Source organism: Parasteatoda tepidariorum, chromosome 4, assembly GCF_982258835.1.
Source record: "Parasteatoda tepidariorum strain Cologne lab strain chromosome 4, Ptep-v5.0, whole genome shotgun sequence".
Classification (NCBI taxonomy): Eukaryota; Metazoa; Arthropoda; class Arachnida; order Araneae; family Theridiidae; genus Parasteatoda; species Parasteatoda tepidariorum.
The window spans coordinates 33,228,158-33,242,841 of record NC_141758.1 but is presented as its reverse complement, the minus strand read 5'-3'; the positions used below and the strand labels follow the sequence as shown (position 1 = coordinate 33,242,841).

The 14,684-nt window shown below is 32.3% G+C and overlaps 1 protein-coding gene across 1 annotated transcript in view; it reads left to right on the top strand.

Moving 5' to 3' along the window:
* LOC147810868 (uncharacterized) overlaps positions 1–14,684 on the top strand; it is a 28,077-nt gene continuing 13,393 nt past the window's right edge. Inside the window, exon 1 of the mRNA XM_087160895.1 lies at positions 1–448. The gene's annotated coding sequence lies outside the window, so the exon portion shown is untranslated. The remainder of the gene's footprint in view (positions 449–14,684) is intronic.

Here is a 14,684-nt window from a genome sequence, read left to right as displayed (position 1 = left end):
TAATTTGGTTATTATAGAGATATCCAGGCATATCTAAGTTCTAGATATGGACATTTTGGATATCTTTTGGATATTTAATATAGATAAGTTTAAGACATGGATCACTGGATGTCTGTAGAATGTCTAAGAGATGTTTCAAATCGTACTCAATAGCTGACGCAGATCCAGTTTTCGATATCTCAGAGATTTCAGTTTTTGGATATTGATATTCTTTTATTTACAATTCCAAACTCTGATATAATTTTCTTTTTCTGATGCAGATTTTTTTTTCTGAATTAAAACAGAATTTTGAATTTTTAAATATTCTTAGATAATTATAATTCTAACCGTACTCAACAAAAATAGAAACCTGATACCAAATACGAAACTGCAGAATTTATTGTTAGCGAGCGTCTTCTTTTACAACCTTCATTTTACAACCTTGATATAAAAATCATTTATTGTTGAAGTAAGTAAGAGTTTCTTATTATTGAAATATTTGTTTTCTTCTTATTGGTTATATTTGTAAAAGTGTGCACGTGAACATTAATTATTTTCTTATTGCATATTTAGTATTCCATGTTTTGGCAACAGCAGTTCTTGTGTACGAAATAGATTTTGAGTTTTTAGAATAACGGTGTGTGTAAATTAATAAAGTATTGATTTGTTTTTCTTTTAAAAGTTGTTTCTTACATTATCAGAAGTGGGGTAAACAGGCAACTGTAATTAATTTTGAGTTTTGAGTTTGAAATGGCATTTTTATCGCGACTTCGCAAAGATCAGTTACGTTACGTAGCTAATGAGTTATCTGAAGATGTTTCGTCTACTACTTTGAAAATCCCTGACTTGAGAAAGTTAATATTGAATAGCGAGAAATACGATGAAGAAATGGTTCGAGGAATGGTAGAAAATTTAGTTGAAGACGCCGAGCGCCTTCGTCAAGAAGAGAAAGAAAAAGCCGAGCGCCTTCGTCAAGAAGAGAAAGAAAAAGCCGATCGCCAACATGCATATGCATTGGAAAAAGAAAAAGCCGATCGCCAACATGCACACGCATTGGAAAAAGAAAAAGCCGATCGGGAACATGAATTGGAACTCAAGAAGTTAGATATTGCAGCTAAAACTTCAGAAGTAGTCGAAACTGAAGTAATAACATCGTCGCCAAAAGTTGATTGGCAGTCACAACTGAGAAAGTTTTCTACGAGTAATGAGGATATCAGCCTTTATTTAGTACATTTCGAGAGAGTAATGAAAAGAGTACAAATGCCAAGTTCATTGTGGATGGCATGTTTAATTAACCAGTTACCAAGTGAAATTGTCCAAATGATAATGAGAGAACCAGAAGAACAGTCAGAAAATTATGACTATGTTAAATCTCTTTTGCTTAAGTGCTACAGACTAAGTCCTGAAAAATTTAGACAACTTTTTTATTCTCATGAGAATACTGATGGAAAGTCATGGAAAGAATATTACCACGAGCTTGAAACGTATTTTAATGGGTGGACTGCAGGACTTAAAATAAGTAGTTTTGAGAGTTTAAAAGACCTGATCATCACAGATCGAATGAAAGCTCGGGTGCCGCCAGATATACGAGAACGTTACTTGGATCAGTGGACCCATATAATTTCACCCTATACATTAGCTGAAAAGGTAGATGAATTTATTGAACTCAAAGATGTTTTTAAGAATCATATTCAGTATAATAATAAATATAGTAACAATAAGTTTTTGAAAGAAGAAAATATCGCCAAGGGCAAACAAACAGAGCCAAGTCGAAGTACAACTAATAATCAAACTGTTTGCTACAATTGTTATGATACCGGCCATTTTTGAAAGAAGAAAATATCGCCAAGGGCAAACAAACAGAGCCAAGTCGAAGTACAACTAATAATCAAACTGTTTGCTACAATTGTTATGATACCGGCCATTTTGCCCGTGATTGTGTAAAGCCAAAACGTCCAAAGTTTTGTACTGCCTGCAAAACAGAAGGACATGGTACAAAGGAATGTCCAAGGAGAGCGTCTTTCCCATTAGTCAATGCAGTTTCGTTTTTACCCAGTTCCAGTAATAGTACAACGAAGAATATTATCATAGAAGAAGTAAATACTAGTGCTCTTATGGATACCGCTGCTGATATATCTATGTTAAAATATAGTTTTGCACAAACTCTTAATAAAAATATTCATAAAAACATAGTTACACGAATTCGAGGTATTGGAGGTGTAAGGGAGTCACTAGGAATTATCATACTTAATGTGACTATAGACAGGGTAAAGCTGAAGGAAGTTCTGTTTTATGTAGTAACTGATGATACATTTGAAGGCCCGGATGTTCTCATCGGAAACGACATCATTGATTCACCCGAGATAATAATGGTTAGAAATCAAGGCAGGTCCAAGTTAGTTCACGTGGAAGAGCTGGATTTTTTGCATGATTTCCAGATTAATGAAATGCCTGATAGGGTTGTGTTGAAGACCCTCGAAAAGTGCGCGATTGAACCGCGTACAGTTCAAATGGTAACTGTCTTCAGTGCATGCAAATCTCAAAACGGATTTATTTCCTGCAGTGATCGAGATGGTCTAAGCAAGGATGTTACGTTTGCTATCCACGATGGTAAATCCCAAGTGCCCGTCGTGAATCCTAGTAGCGTAAAATTACAATTAAAGAAAAATCGTGTTATCTTGCGAGGAAATTTGGTATCTGAAAATAGTTACAATTCAATGGTTAAAGAAGATGCGGATTCAACCCCAGCCGTTTTATTAGCAAAAGAAATTGTGCGAAATCCTATCGATAGAGAATGTGTTAAAATTGGACCATCAATAAATAAGGAACAGCAGCAAATTTTATGCGATTTGTTAAATGAATTTAGGCTGTGTTTTGCTTTAAAACAAGATGAACTAGGATGCATTAATAATACTATAATGCGTATCATTGAGACACCAGGTAGTAAACCTGTTTCTCGTTCACCCTACCGAGCTTCGAACTACGAGAGACAAGTTTTAAGAGAAATCGTTCAAGAATTAAAAGATCAGGGTGTTATTCGTGACAGTTCTTCTGAATACAGTAGTCCTGTTTTGCTTGTATCTAAGAAAACTGGTGATCATCGTATGGTAATTGACTACAGACATTTAAATTCACAAACTATTAAGGATAAATTTCCATTACCCTGCATCGATGATTTGCTTGAAAGACTGTCTGGTTTTAGTTTATTCTGCATCCTTGATGCATGTCAAGGATTTAATCAGATAGCAATGGATGAAGAATCCTCACGAAAGGCAGCTTTTACAACCCCTGATGGACATTATGAGCCTACACGTTTGTTTTTTGGCTTATCGAATGGACCACCTGTTTTTCAGCGAGCGATGTCATTAGCTTTGGGTGATTTGCTTTGGAACGGTGTATCGTGTTATATTGACGATATATTCTTTGGTTCGATCGGCTTTGATGATATGATAGTGAAGCTTCGACAAGTACTTGAAAAGTTGCTAAAAGCTGGGGTAACACTGAAGCTATCTAAATGTGAATTCGGAATGTCAGATATTGAGTATTTGGGATTTGTAATTGATAAAAATGGAATACGACCAGGTCCAAGAAAACTTGCTGCCATTGCTGAATACCCCGCTCCTAAGACCAAAGATGAATTGCGTCGTTTTCTTGGCTTAACAAGTTTCTTTCGCCGATTTATAACACGATATGCTTCAATTGCTGAACCCCTCACAAGGATGCTAAAGAAAAATTCATCGTTCACATGGACTGATGATCAAAATGATGCTTTTGAAAACTTACGTTCTAAATTAGTATCGAGACCAGTGTTGAAACTATTTGATCCACGCGATGAAACTGAATTACACACTGATGCAAGCTCTGTTGGATTAGCTGGAATGCTCTTGCAACGAAATAAGTCTAGTGCTTTTCAGTTAGTTTATTCCGTAAGTCGCCGAACAACTCCTGAAGAAGAAAAGTATCATTCAAGTCGTTTAGAACTGATAGCTGCGGTATGGTCAATGACTAGACTTCGTCCTTTGTTGTTGGGTTTGCAATTTACATTAGTCACCGATTGTTCAGCAATAACATACTTGAATACGCAAAAGAACATTAAACCCCAGGTAGCGAGATGGACTGAACTGTTGAGCGAATTTAATTATAATGTTAAACACCGAGATGGTACTAAAATGGCTCATGTAGATGCCCTTAGTCGTTCACCAGTCGAAGAAAGAATTTGCACACCATTGCATGAAATAGACATTACGAGTCCTGTAGAACTAACAAGAGAGCCTACGGTATTTTACATCTCTACTTAAGAAGACAGGGTAGCCCTCATACAAGCTCAAGATCAAGATTTGCAAAAAATTGTATTTTCCTTAAGAAAAATAAAGACAAATAGATCACTAGAAGAAAAACAACTAGCCGATAATTTCGAGTTGATTAACGGAATACTTTATCGCCTCCATTATGAATCAGGTGATAGAAACAAGACACGAAAGTTGTTTGTAATGCCAAAATCAATGAGAAAGTATCTTGCTGTTCGTTTCCACGACTTTTCTGGTCATTTTGGAGTTGAGAAAGTAATTCAAATGATATGTCAACAGTTTTGGTTTCCTCGTATGGCAAGTTATATCAAGCAGCATATACGACAGTGCGTCGTATGTGCATTTACAAAAGTACCAGGTGGGAAAGCTCAAGGTAAACTTAATGCCATTCCACCTGGTAGTCGCCCATTTGAAGTTGTGCATATGGATTTCCTTGGCCCATTTGTAACAAGTTCAGCTCGTAACAAGGAGCTTTTGGTTTTTGTCGACAATATGACTAAGTTTGTGCGCCTTCGTCCATGTCCTAGTTGCTCAACTAAAAGCGTTTTGAAGTACCTCGATGAATTTACTGATGATTTTGGTTCTCCGAGGCGAATCATTACAGACAGAGGGAGCTGCTTCACGTCCTCGGCGTTTGAAGGCTATTGTAAGCAATTAGGAATCAAGCATACATTAAATTCCAGTCAAAGACCACAAGCTAATGGACAAGTTGAACGCATCAATCGTATACTTATTCCAATGATATCTTCCAATGTCCAAACGGAATCTCACAAGGATTGGGATAAAATATTACCAGAAGTACAACGGTGTATTAACTGGTCTCCGAGTAAGTCGACTGGAAAACCTCCTTTTGAACTCTTGTATGGATACACGCCAGTAAAGCCTGGATATTTTCCTCAAGATCTACTACCAACATCAAATGACTACGTAAATCCAACAAAACTGCAAAGAGATGCCCAGGAACGTATTATCATTGCACAGGAAAAGATGAAAAGGAATTATGACAAACATCGATGTGATGCATTTAAGTACAATATAGGTGATGTTGTGGTCGTAAGACGATTACCTGAACAAACTGCCTTATCTAACACTAAAACCCAAGTTAAGTACAGAGGTCCTTTAACAGTCATCAAAATATTACCATCCGACACTTATCAAGTTACTGATTTACGCGTAGTTGGACAAGGAAGAAGAAGGCAACATAATTATACGACTACCGCCCACGCTTCGCAAATGAAACTATTTCATCTGGTCAACGACGAAGATCTGTCTGATGATGGGGACAATATTACTGGAAGTAAGGAAAACTTCATTGCTTGTGAACCCATAAACGACAACAACAGTACAAATCAATGCAACGACGATCCAAATAAAAATTTAAGCCAAGATAACAGTAGACCAAAGAGATGTAAAAAAGTGCCGCATTACTTGAAGGATTATAAGTTGTTTTGAAGGGACGAGGTCGTCCAAAAGTCAGGATGGTCGAGTGTAAAAGTGTGCACGCGCACTGTCTTGGCTGACCGCCCTCTTATAACCCTAAACTTTGGCGATCAGCTGAAATGGGTGATTGCCAAACGAAATCTATCGCCAACTGCTTGGATGCCCGCTTTTTGAACGTGATTGAAAATGGCGAAAATGTTTGAGCTGGACGTACTCGGAATGATTAAGCAATGAAACGAATTCGCTAGGTAAGTCATATTTTTAATTGTAAATTTACTATATTATCTCCAATGTTCTTTCGAATGCTAAGAGCTGCACCATTTGCTCAATTAATTCAAAATGCCTTGGATATTTTTACTTGCTACCCATATATTCCAACTACCTCACTACTGAAATCAGTTATTTTGCATCTATAGTTTCCTGTCATATCATAAACAAAATTATTTTTCAAAGCCATTTTCTAGATTTGATTGAGCTGGATTTTATATTTTGTCATCATGAAAATTTTATTTACAGGTAATTCTTATTAATTAAAGATTTATAATATAAGTGTATGTTTTAAAAGCATTATATTTTAAAAAATCATGAGATTTTGTTAATATTAAGAGATCATACTAAATTTCCTGAAAATGCAAAGATTTAGAATTTAAATTACATAGTTTGTTTTCCTTTATGTGTAAAATTTATGTATTTTTGAAAATCATAAACCAAAAGAAAAAATTTTCATTTATCAAAGTTTTTCCATGTTTCCAGAAATCTTTAGTTAGATTGTCTAAAATTAGCAACGCAGTTTAGTAATGAAATTTTTTAAATTTAAATAATGAGTTGATTTACGTTTATTTCAGAGACATAATGCAAAGAGATTTTTTTTCTAGAAAATATATTAATTAAATTTTATTTTGATAGGAAGCTTTTGTATTGAATTTTCTTCATAACAGGGGAGAGTTCTTAAATCATATTCAGAATAGTTTTGTTTCAATTTTATTATAAACTTATGTTAAAAAGAAATTCTAAATATGAATCTGTAAAGAAACAGAAAAATTCTTATTTTGAATTTTAGATAATATTTATCATTTTCGTTCACAATTGCTGCTCTTATTATTCTTTTAGATTGTCTAAACTATTACATAAATTATGAGCATGCATACTATAATCAAGAAATTTTATTCTATATGTATCACATTTATGTGCAAAACAATTTGTACACATAATTTAATTTTTATTTCAAATGCATATAAAATTATTATATTTCTTTAGAATATAACTCATATTAACAAATTAATAACAATTTAAATTAACTTATTTAGATTTTAATTTGAAATTAAATTTTTCATTTACTACAAACTATTTATATTTTTTTCTATCTATAATTTTTATTTTCTCAAAATTCCAAGATTTTTTACAGTTAATGTTTAAGTCAAAAACTACTATGTAAACCAAACCTTGCTTATTTCTTCTGTACTTCTGTCCCCTTTACTCTTTTTACTAAGGGATTCCATGGTGACATATTTAACTGTTTTCTTAAATGTTTAACCTTATTGAGATATTGATGTTGTCGCAGATGAATGTATTAGCAAAGATGGCATTCATTAAAACTGACAGGGCAATATTCAGTCTGTGAAGAATGCATGACTAAGTTGCTAAAAAGAAAGTGTATGTATACACGACTTTATGTTTACTTACATATATGTTAACTAAATTCATGAAAACATTGTACTCTTGTCTTGACATTTAAGCCTGATCACCACAACTCAGCCCATTCAAACAAGAGAGAGTAGTCAAAGAACTGCATCAGACTTAGCACTTTGATGCTGTAAGGAAAAATATTCAGTAGAAAGTGTTTTTTTCCCTGATATTCTTCTTTGTACTACTTTACACAATGGAGAAAAATGTTTAGAGGCAATAGAATGTTATGAGTTAATTTAAGTACTAATTCTCACAACGGTTGTGGTTCTGCCCCTGAGGGACAGAGGGAAGATCGCTAAGAACATTGCCCCTGAATTATAAATACTCTTTCACTTTAAATATATTTGGTTTATACAAAACTAAGTTGAGAGATTACTGTAATAAAAATTTGTCTATTGCACAGAGATTCATCTAATTTTATTCTTTTTTTAGCTTAAATGACAGACAGATTAAGAGGAGCCAATACGAGTATTTCAGTTAGTATCAGTAGTTAGTACTATTGCTACCAGTATAATGTTTTTTATTTTGATTATTCAACTAATTGTATATTAACTGTGGCATTTTAAGTGTTTTAGTTTTTTTTCTTCAACTATATTGTTGTAGTATTCTGTTTGCAAATTAAAATTTTAATAAAATAATAAAAGTCAAAATAAATATCTTTTAATGTTTATCAGTATTTGTCTTTAATCAAATGTAGGTTAAGAAAAAGTCAATGTTTTGCTGGTTATTATCTTCCTCTATTATTAAACAATAAATTTATTAATATATTTTTTATATTAATTATTTTAAAAATTATTTATTCTATTTGCTTTATCAATTTTAGAAATTTATTATTTTAGCATTCAATCTCTAAAAATGGTGAAAGATTTTAAAAGTATTTAAATCTTACCTCTTAATAAATGAATTATTCAACATGGTTGATTTTTACTTATAAAACTTTCAAAGTAATGTAAGGTCTCTTTTTTCTCCCTAAATGACATATGGGCTAAAGAAGAAAACAGAAAAAAAAGCAATGAAAAGTTTATAAACTTTTATTATTAAACCATATTTTTGTTAATATTGGTTTGATGCTGTGGTTATATTTTAAAGATTTGTATTTTCCCCTTTAAGGTTAACATAGTTCTTGTATCAGAAAGTTAGTTGTTTATGTTATTTTTTAAAAAATTTCTTATTTCAGCCATCAGTCTGTTACTGTCTGATCGGAAAAACCAGAATTAAGTTTGCAAGTTGTGTGGTATAAGAGACAGTCTAAAAGAAATATGAGGTTTGTTTTTTAATATTTGATTCTATTTAAATTTTACTTGCTGATTTAGTAGTATTAGCATAATTCATAACACAAATATTTATCATCTTTTCAAATAAACTACAGTTACATAGTTTGGGCATAGTTATCCAGTAGCACAGTTTATTACTAGCAGTTTAGATGTAGAAACCATTATTTATTTCTCTTGAAACCATTATTTATTTCTTAAGTTATACTTTAACAATACAAAGTTGAAAAGAAGCCCCTTTTTTTCTCTTTTGAATAAAAGGTTAAATTAATAGTATGTTACACCCTAAACTTAAAGTTACCAATAAGAAGTTATCAACTTTCCTTGATTTAGCAAGTTGAAGCAAGCCAGTCATTGGCAATTTTTTTATTTTTTTTATTCTAAAATTAGAACTGAAAAATCAAGTATTTCTTTCCTTATCAATGAGCAAGAAAAGTATTTTTAGAATATAATTTTGCAAAAAAGAAATTAATTGCTTTTGTATTTTTCAGCTATTTTATTGCTTCAACTCTTTATTTATTCTGTTTTTTAAATTAAAAATCAACTGAGGATGCAGATTACAACAGTTTTGGCTATACCAATCATTTCAATTAATGTTATTATAATGCTTTTTTAAATTTGCTGTTGTGTTTCTGTCAGAGTGTTGTGTTTTGTAAAGTTTTGAAAAATTCTTGGAATTAATCATGGACTTGGTAATTTAAAATGTAGATTTTATTATATTGCTAGTTTTTGAAATTTGGATTACATGTGCTAAAGTTTTTATGCTTACATACTTCATTATTTGTTTGATGATGCAAGAATAACATTACTACTATAAATGATATTTTTAAATTAATATTAAAATTTTGAATAATATTAAGGGTTCATGAATCAATAATCGAAAAGAACAAGTTCTGTTGTATCACAATTTGTGCTTCATGTTTTGTTTATCCAGTTGCAATGCTTTTAGTTTTCTTCCAGGTTGTTATGATCATCAGTTATTGTGATGCATCCTTAAATGTAGAGAGAAGGCTCCTTCATCGACTGAATTTTCAACCATGCTGGCCTAAGAATTATTACGATTTCCAGGTCAGTGCTTGTTGAAATTCCAGTTTTGATCCGTCGTGTCCAGTTTTCTGTCAAATCAACATTAAGAAGGAAGTTATGATATTGAATAAGTATAAATTTTAATTTGTTTTAAAGATATATTTAATCTTGGTTTGTTTACGGAGTTAATATATTACGTTGTACTATATTTTATATTAACCTTATCTATTATTAATATTTATAGTTTTATATAAAGAAAATTCTATTAAAAATATATGTATATATAATTTATATGTATTTTAATATCTTACATAATTATTAATATGGTATCTCATCAAATTTTGTTTCATTATTGCCGCATCATTATTTTTTACACATTTTTTGTGGTTAAAAGTCCAAATTATTTTTTGTTGTAGTGAGTAAAACAATTAATTGCAAGAAATATGAAGAATTTCAATGTACTTTTACTATGTCTTATTGCCTTTATTAAATTTTACATACATTAAAGTTTTAGATTTTGTGTTTACGTTTTTTATTATTTGTAAGATTCTACTTATTAAACATTTCTGTAAATGACATTTTTAAATCTAATATTATAGTTCAGAATAATATGGAGAGACTAGTATAGAATTTGAATAGTTGAGAAGAAGCACAAGTAAGTAGCAATTGTATCACAAATTGTAATTTGTGCGTCTTTGTGTTTTGCATATCTAGATTTGTTGCAAGTTGAGACTTTCTTTTCATCAACTAATCAGGTGTATCCTTTAAAAGCTCCTTCAGCATGTCTTTGTCTTAAATGGGAGTGATGAAATTGCTTGTTATGACCATAATTTGTCGGAATAGAAATACCTACTGGAATGCATGCTGTCAAAGACTTGTGTTGATGCTGAGTAAGTATAAGTGTCACATTTCTTGCCTAAATAATTGTTAGTGTGACAATTTCACTTGCTAGTCATTTATTGTTGCTGCCTCTCTGCATAAATCTAAAATTGGTATGCACCTCCGACATATTTTATATTTGTAGATATTTTAATCTCTTACATTATAATTAATTAGGTATCTTTTTCATTGCATTATATCTATGTGGGGTAAAGCAATTTTTTGTGCTTCTAATTATTATATTGGATATAGTTACTTATAATAGTATGAAAATATGCATATTTGAATTAGTTACTTGTGTATATTGAATATTATTTGAAAGGAAATATGAATGACTAATAAGTTATACTTTAATAATACACGGTTGGGAAGAAATCAGTTTTTTTTTTCCTCTTTTGAAGGTTAAATTAGTATATTACACCCTAAATTTAAAGTTACCATTAATAAGTTACCAATTTTCTTTGTATAAATATCTTCAAATGGTATAAAAAATTGTTTTACATTTTATTATATTGCTACTTTTTAAAATTTAGATTACATGTGTTAAAGTTTTCTGTTTACATACTTCATTACTTGTTTAATGATGCTATGATTACATTACTACTATAAATAATACTTTTAAATTAATATTAAGAGCTCATTAATTTTAATAATTGAAAAAGCACAAGTTGTGTTTCATGTTTTGTATATGCAGTTGCAATGCTAATAGTTTTGTTCCAGGTTGTTATGATCATCAGTTAATGTGATGCATCCTTAAATGTAGAAAAAAAGGCTCTTTCATCCACTGAATTTTTAACTACTCTGACCTGAGAATTATCAGAATTGCCAGGTCAGTGCTTGTTGAAATTCCAGTTTTGATTCTTCAAAAATTCTGGGTACTCCAAATCAACATTATGAAGGAAGTGGAAATATTGATTTAGTATACATTTAAATTAGTTTTAAAGATATATTTAATAATGCATGGGTTATTTACAGAATTTATATATTATATAGTAGTATATTTTATATTGACTCTATATTAATTTGATTGAGTTAAGAAAATTGATTCAGGGTTATCTTTATAAATATAATGCTTTTAATTTTTTTTTTTTTTTTTTCAGATTATTACAATTTTCAGGAATCTTTTCATGAGTGGAATTTTAGAACTTAAGTGACTTTTTTGTAAGCTGTACTGTGATCGTTTTCTTCTAATTAGAAGAATCTGTTTGCTTCACTATTTATAAAAATTTATGCTAGGCTGTAATTAAAGTGTAGAAAATTTAACAATTACTATGATTTTTCATGAACATTATCAATTAGCTCAATATCAATATTATCAGTATCAATATTTTAATATGAAATGCAAATGCATACTAACAATGTACCACAAATTATTTTATAAATAATATATATATATGTGTGTGTGTGTGTGTATCTCTTTCCATAATGATTGAACGAAAGTTCTAAAATATTTATTAAAAAAATTTATCAGGGCCATGAAATTCAGCTAATTATGGAGCAAAAAACCAGGGTTGGGAATTTTTAACTTAATTTTTTCAGTGGTAAAATATTTTAGGCAATTAATTAAAGTTGTTTTATTAGACTATTTAAAAAGTATTTCATAAAAACGTTTTCTACCATTAATATTTTAATAAAAAGTAAGAAATTTCCCTTTTTCCTATACATTATGTTAACAAGTCTACTTACAGATATAAATGTATTGGAAGCATATGTATAGGAGTGAGTTATGCTGGCTCTTTGCTCCTCAGTTCTATACATAAAAATGCTGTTCTTCAGAATTATATAATGTCCTTTTTCCAGGGTAGGTATATACACTGGTTATCATAAATTAAGGAAAAATCACAAAAATAGCGATAACTCTTTCAAAAGTAAGCCAAACCGTGCAAAATTTGCATATGTTGTCCACTAAGAGTAGCTGAGTAAAATTGCAATATGCAAATTAGTGGCGCTGCACTCGGCTTACGTCATCTGCCTGGAGCATAAAAGTCCAAGTTTGAGAGAAAGCACACAAATTTTACTGTGATTGCGACATTGAAAATCTGAGATAGCCAATTCGTAATAATGACCTCTAGGCATCATTTGCCTGAAGAACTACGATGGAGAGCCATCGGGAGACTAGAGGCAGGGCAGAGTCAATCAGAAGTGGCCAGATGGCTAAATGTGAGTCCATCTGTGGTTCATAGACTTTGGAGGCAATTTCAAACCACAGATTCGGCATCTAGGTGGTTCAGTCAAGGACGGCCAACTGTTACGACCAGTGCCGATGACCGATATTTGACATTAAGTGCACGCAGGAATAGAACCGCTACTCCGACACATCTTAGATCCTCTCTTGCTGCAGCCACCGGAAGGTTGGTGTCAACGTCAACTGTGCGCAGAAGGCTCCACGAAGGTGGTCTGTATGCGAGACGACCAGCCATTTGCGTGCCGCTCACATCACGCCATAGGAGAGACCGTTTGCAGTGGGCCCGACAACATGTCCACTGGACGTCAGATCAATGGAGGCCTGTTCTCTTTACGGATGAGTCCAGGTTTAGTCTAGAAAGTGACAGTAGACGTTATTTGATATGGAGAGAACCTGGGACCCGTTATCATCCATCAAACATCCGTGAAAGAGATGCATACGGAAGAGGCAGTGTCTGTGTTTGGGGAGGCATATCCTTAGGAGGGCGCACATACCTCCATGTCTTTCCAAGGGGAACCGTGAATGCTCAGGTTTATCGAGACAACATCCTTGATGCTTATGTGCGCCCATATGCCGGGGCAATTGGTGATTGCTTCCTGTTACAGGACGATAATGCAAGACCACACAGAGCTCGCATTGTTGATGATTATCTTCAACAGGAAACAATTACTCGCATGGAGTGGCCAGCTCGATCCCCGGACTTGAATCCTATCGAGCACGTTTGGGATGCTCTAGGGAGGCGTGTATCTGCCATCAATCCGCCCCCTCAGACCCTTGCCACGCTTGCAACTGCTTTACAAGAGCAATGGCTCTCACTTCCTATTGAACTGATAGACCGCATAATTGAAAGCATCACACATCGCTGTTTGTGCTGTATTGCTTCTAGAGGCAATCATATTCCATATTAAAGGTACTTTTTCTATTGCAAACCGATACTTCCAATTTGTTTATTTTATACATGTGCTAATTTCTATACTACTATTAATGTCTGATAATTTCTTTTTATGTTGTTTAATACCTTACTATGTGTTGTATATTGTGGGTAAGTTTCATAAAATTCCATGTGTAATTTCTTGAGTTATCGCGATTTTTGTGAATTTTCCTTAATTTATGATAACCAGTGTAGTTCAATTACTTATAAATTAAAGATATCTTGTTTTATTTTTCTCTTGACATAATGAAAGTTTTAATATTAAAGAACATGGAAATTCTTATGAAACTTTTAGGCATAACACAATATACTTATAAATAATGCAGTATTGGATAAATGCATTTATTACTTTAAAAAACTTTAAAAAAAAATTAAAAAAATATCGAATCCCTGAAAGAACCGATTCAGGTTTTTTCAAGGAATGGGTTTTTCCAATTTTGTCTGATTTTGTCTTCATTTCTTTAAATTTTTGTAGTTTAGTCTTGCTGCATAAATAAATACCATAAATTTTATTCCTAACCAAGCCATTAATAATAATTATTTAAACATTTCATTATCTATGTCATTAGTCACAAGTAACAATACTATTTTAAATGAGAGTAAAAAAGTCCAATTACCTTTGTAGGATTTACCTATTCTGTTTTAAAATAGAATTATAAAAAAAAACTGCTAAATGTTTTAACAAAGAATTAAATTATTTATTTTAATTCAAATAAAGTTTTTTACTTGGTTGTTGTTAATTTACGTCGCACTAGAGCTGCACAATGGGCTATTGGCGACGGTCGGGAAACATCCCGGAGGATGATCCGAAGACATGCCATCACAATTTTGATCCTCTGCGGAAGGGATGGCACCCCGCTTCGGTAGCCCGACGACCTGCGCGCGAAGTCGAGCACTTTACGGTAGCACAGTTTAGCGAGGACCAATACCGCACACCCTCGGTTCCTACGCAGACTGATCCAAGTCGTCACCCACCCGCA